Genomic DNA, 6,000 nt, shown 5'->3' with positions numbered 1-6,000 from the left:
CCAACTGAAGATCAATTTTAGAATAGACCTAGGTCCCCTGAAACTGATTAAACAGGTCATCGATCCTAGGAAGAGGATATTTATCCTTAACTGTCAGTTTATTTATCTCCCTGTAATCTATACACATCCTCATGGTCTCATCTTTCTTCTTGCCAAATAGAACTGGTGCTCCCCAGGGCGACACACTGAGCCTGATAAATCCTTTATCCAGCAATTCCTGCAATTGATCTTTTAGTTCTTTTAACTCGGCTAGAGTCATTCGGTAAGGTGCTTTAGATACTGGTGCTGATCCCGATAAAAGATCCACAATAAATTCAACTTCACGGTCTGGTGGCAAACCAAGTAATTCATCTAGAAAAACATCTGAAAATTCTCTGACCACAAGAATATCAGCTTGTTTCAGTTCTTCTTTTGGCAATTCTTTTATGTAGGCAATAAATCCCTAGCAGCTTTCTTGAATCAGTTTCTTCACGTGAATAGCTGACACAAGGTGTAGTGAAGAACGTACATGTGAACCAAGAAATCTGTATTCTTGCTCACCTAGAGGTCTGAAAATCACTTCTTTTAAAGAACAATTGATACTAGTATGATTAACTGCCAACCAATCCATACCCATAATTATATCAAACCCGTGAGGATAAGCCCTACTCCCCCTCTGGTTGCATTAGACGACCCGTCGACATGCAACGCCCATACCTCCGATTTTTCTATTGTTGCGTGGGATTGTTCGATTGTGAAGTTAGCTAGAATCTAAGCCTTGATGGCAGGCCTTGGCTGGTACTGTATGTTGAACTCCCCCAACTCGATTGATCACCTCATCATCTTTCTCGAACTCTCTGGCCGCTGGAGAATCTGCCTTAACGGTAGGTTTGTCAGCACAATTATCTTGTGCACCTGAAAGTAGGGCCTTAGCTTTTGTGTAGCACAAATGATGGAGAAGGCTGCCTTCTCTACTATACTGTAATTCTTCTCGGCTCTGCTCAACACCTTGCTGGTGTAATATATGGGTTTGCATTGCCTTTCTTCCTCTCAAACTAAGACCGAGCTAACTGCATATGGAGTCGAAGCTATGTATGGGTATATGTCCTCTCTCACCTTTGTCTTTGTTAGTAGCAGGAGGGAGCCAAGATACTGCTTGAGCTATTCAAAGGCTTTACTTCGATCCTCCCCCTATTTAAAACCTCCTTTCTTTCTCAATGCCTAAAATAAGGGTAAACCCTTATCTCCGAACAGGAGACAAATCTATTGAGGGAGGACATTCTTCTTGCCAATATTTGGATCTCCTTCTTCATTCTCTGGGCCTCCATCTTCAACAGCGCCCTTATTTTGTTAGGGTTGGCCTCTATCCCTCTTTGCATCACCATGAAGCCGAGAAACTTCCCTGTAGAGACACCAAAGGCGCACTTTGTAGGATTTAGTTTCATTTGTTACCTGCGCAGCAATTCGAATGTCTCCCTTAGATCCTTGCAATGCTCCCCTAATTTTAGGCTTTTCACTAGAATGTCGTCTACATAGGCCTCCATCATTCTTCTGAGCTAATCTTTAAATATCATATTCACCAGCCATTGGTATTTTGCTCCCGCATTCTTTAACTCGAAGGGCATTACTAAGTAGCAATAGAGCCCCCTCTCAATGATGAAAGATGTTTTCTCCTCGTCTGCTCGATGCATTGGGATTTGATTGTATCCCAAGTAGGCATCCATAAAACTCAATAACTCATGTCCAGAGGTCGAATCTACCAGCTGATCGATTCAAGGAAGAGGGAAGTTGTCTTTTGGACATGCCTTATTCAAGTCTGTGAAATCAATACACGTTTTCCACTTCCCGTTTAGTTTCTTTACCAGAACTACGTTGCTTAACCACTCTGGATAGTGGACCTCCCTGACAAATTTGGCTTGCACCAGCTTCCTCACTTCTTTATCTATTACTTTGATTCGCTTCATCGCAAAGCTCCTATTTTTCTGCTTTACGGGCTTGTGGTTGGAGTCTACCTGTAACCTGTGCTCCATGATTGTAGGGTCAATCCCCAACATATCTTCAGCCGACCAAGCGAACACATCTTCGAACTCGCTTAGTAGCTCACTTAGTTCTACTCTCAAAGCGTCAGGTAGGTGACTCCCAATTTGCACGCACCCCTCCTAATCGTCGTTTATAGGCACACGTGTAAGGTCTTCATCCAATGTGCTAGTTTGAGGGTATTCTCCCCTTACCTCCAGGTCTTCTATAGTCAAGATCTCTCTTGCTTTCGTATTACCTTCAAGAGCCATTACGTAGCAATTCAGAGCCGCTGCTTGATCTCCCTTAACCATCCCTGTCCCATGTAGAGTAGGGAGTTTCATCTTGAGATGATACATGGATGTTACGACTCGGGCCGCATTGAGCAAGGGGTGGCCTAGTATGATGTTGTATACTAATGGCCAGTCGACCACCAGGAAATCCATCAACGAAGTGATTTGCTGTGGGGCTGTCCCCATTATTACCGGGAGTGTAATAGTTCCCACGGGATGTACGACATCTCATCCGAACCCAACCAGGGGCGTGGAGATTGGCTTGAGTAGTTCCCTACTGATCTTCATCCCCTCGAGCACCATACAGAACATAATGTTGGCCGAGCTCCCTTTATCTATCAGCACACGCCTCACTCTGTAATTTGCCACTAGCAGGGAGACTACCAGAGCGTCGTCATGTGGTTGCTGTACTCCTTCATCTTCGCTATCAAAGACGATAACATCATCTTGTTTTTCCTTTTCCCGCTTGATTCCCTTTTCTTCATTGAGAGTACCTGTTTTGAATATCTTTTGAGAGCACCTCCGCTCTCTCCGCCACTAGCGAACCCTCCAAACATTACCGTGATTTCTCCTATGATTTGTTCCTCCTTCTCGTCCCCGTTCGGCCTTTTCTACTCATGAGTTTCCCCTTGTCGATCTCCTTTCTTTATGAATCTCGACAAGTATCCCTTTTTTTTTATTATCAAGGCTTCAATTTCGTTCTTCAGCTGAATACATTCTTTTGTATTGTGTCCGTGATCCCTATGGAATTGATAGAACTTGGCCATATTCCGTTTATATGAGGGGGTTCGCATAGGTTTGGGCCACAAGACATATTCCTTCTTTCTTATATGCATAAACACACCAGTCTGTGGTGCGTTTAGTGGTGTATAGGTGGAGAACCTATTGGGTTGCCCTCTCGTCTTAGAGCTGGTGTGTAGTGCGGTGGTCTCCTATCGCTTCGTGGGTCTAGAAGGTTCGCCATTCTGCCGGCTATCACCCTTCCTTTTCAACTCGATCCGATTTTCCCTGGTGTCCATCATTTCTTCCAAGTTGATGTACTTCTGTGCTCTAGCCATCAGTTCTCCCATATCAGTCGGTGGCTTCTTCCCCGGTGAATATAGGAAGTTTCCAAGCTAGAGGGCCATGGTTAGAGCTACCAAAGCCTCCCCCACATCTATTTTTTGGATCTCCAGGGGCGTAGTGTTGAAATGGTGTATAAACTTTTTTAGTGTCTCCCTTTCTCCCCGAACCATGGTCATTAGATGGGTCGATGTTTTGACGATTCTCCGACTACTGAGGAAGTGGTCAGTGAACAGCTGCTCCATCTTTGAAAAGAAACCGATTGATCTAGGTCGCAGGGTCCGATACCATTCCCTGGCACTACCTTTTAGAGTTGCTGTAAAAGCTCAACACATGATGGCATCAGGAGCGCCTTGCAATTGCATCAACACCTTGAAGGTGTCCAAATGATCGACCGAGTCAGACAAACCCTCGTACCTTTCAAAGATCGACATTTTGAATTTGCTAGGTAGCGGGACCTCCATTACTTATTTGGTGAATGGCGGCTCTTTAGATCTTAGAGAGGCTTCCCCATAGAAAGGGTTGGTCTTGCCTTCTTTCATCATCTTCTTAATTTGGTCTATCTTCTTAATCCTTTCTTCCAACTCGGTGGATCTTTGCTTATTGACACCCATGCTATTCGCATCTTCCACCTTCTTAATGAGGTGGGTTTTTTCCTCACTTTCCTTTGGTTTATCTACTTTCTTGGGTGGATCGGGACTCACCTATTTTTGGTGGGAGACATGCCCTTCCTGACTCTTTTATTGTAAGAGTAGGTTGAACATATCCTCCATTTTCTTTTAGAAAGCAAGAAATTCTTCCCTGGTGACTCCTGAAGGTTTGGAGGGTGTGGAGTGAATGGACAGGGGTGACTCTTTTCCAGTGGCAGGGCCGGAGCTAGAGTCGTGTGTGTTGGCATTTTTTAAACGTCAGAGGTCAAGAGTAAGATGAGTGCCTCTCTAAAGAAGTTCCCACAGAATGCGCCAACTATTACGGGATAAAATCAGCGATGACCAGCGAGATTGCTCTCAGACCTCCATTGACTTGAAAAGGATGAAAGCAAAAAGGCTTGGAGGACTCAGGGTGTACTCCGGGGAATCACTCTAATGTCTAAGTAAGGGGAATGCTTCAAAGAGGTTAAATGCAACAGTAAGAATGAGTGTTGAATTACTTACCTTGGTCTCTTCTCTATGTCCCTTCTTATAGTGGTTGAAGTTGACCCGAGGGCGAATGGCCATTTATTTGCTAGTTATGGCACAAATCGCTATGACCTTTATGGAGCCGAGGACAGCTGTCAGTGGTGCAGGCGTGGACCGCTTGGGTGTGCATGGTGTTGACTCCTCCATAATAGCTACCCTTTAGCGATAATGACCCTAATTGTGGCTACTTCTTAATGCTCTTTATGATAGATGGACTGTTTTTAAGGCTGATGTGTTTGGGGCATATCAACTGTATAGATGGTATTATTTACTGTATGGATGGTTAATTTTATAAGTATAATGCTTTATTTAAAATTTTTGGATTTTAATTTGAGTTTTGGGTAATTATTATTTTTTAAATATGCAACAGGTACAAACTTTAATTGAAAAATTAGCTTGAAATAAAGAAATTATTAAAAATAGGAACATGCCTCTTCATAACATTACCAAAACAATTTATTATAAATAGTTTATCATGACATCAAGATAATGCTACTAAAACTCACTTTTGATAACGTTAGAATGTAAACGTTACAAAAGGTATTTTTAGCAACATCACCATGACATTACCAAAAATAATTTCTGTTGTTACCAAATGTGTTCCAGAATCCTATTGTGTCATTGCCAAAAGGTGGGCGTATTGTAATGTTATCTAGACGTTACCATATTCTTGCGTTGACGTTACTAAAAGATATAATCACATTAATATTTGTAACATTGAGGTTGTCGTTACTAAAATATTTCACAATGTCTCATCTAATTTTAGTAATGTCAGGTGGACATTACTAAAAACCACTTTTTTTTAGTAGTGCATGTACTTATATTTTCTTCAAAACAACTAAAATATTATATTTATAATATTTAATAAAGACATATTCAATTTTAAACTAAAATTTTTAAATAATATAACAAGCCATAGGCTTTTAAATAGTCATGTGATTTTATCATCACAATAATATAAAAGCATGATATCATCAAAATACAGATTTAAAAATAAACATCAACACTTTAATCATAAACTATTTATTACATGACTAGTTTAATTAAAAGGTATGATCTGTTCCATATTGTGAATTTAAGGGTTCATTTGTATTAAAGATTTTGTTTAGAAAAAGGAAAATAAAGGAAAATTAAAAGGAAATTTTATTTTCGATTATACTTTTCTTCTCTACTAAATACTATAAAAAATAAAAAAAAAATATAATACGACTAATTTTTTTTTAAAAAAACTAAATATTAATTATGTGAAAAATCAAAATTTTGTAATGGATTTGACATATTTTAATTTTCTTTTTCACTTTTCTTGATAATCAAACGTGAAAATGTAAATTATTTGTTATTGTCCTTTCTTTTTTTTTAATATTTTTCAAGTTCCAAACGGAAGCTAAAAGAAATGTTTAAAATAAATACACATACGCATGTGTGTGTGTGTGTGTGTATATGCAACACAAGTATATAAGGTCCAATTGACT

This window comes from Malania oleifera, chromosome 3 (assembly GCF_029873635.1).
Source record: "Malania oleifera isolate guangnan ecotype guangnan chromosome 3, ASM2987363v1, whole genome shotgun sequence".
In the NCBI taxonomy this organism is placed as follows: domain Eukaryota; kingdom Viridiplantae; phylum Streptophyta; class Magnoliopsida; order Santalales; family Ximeniaceae; genus Malania; species Malania oleifera.
The sequence above is the reverse complement of the archived record's forward strand: the minus strand, read 5'-3'. Positions refer to the sequence as shown.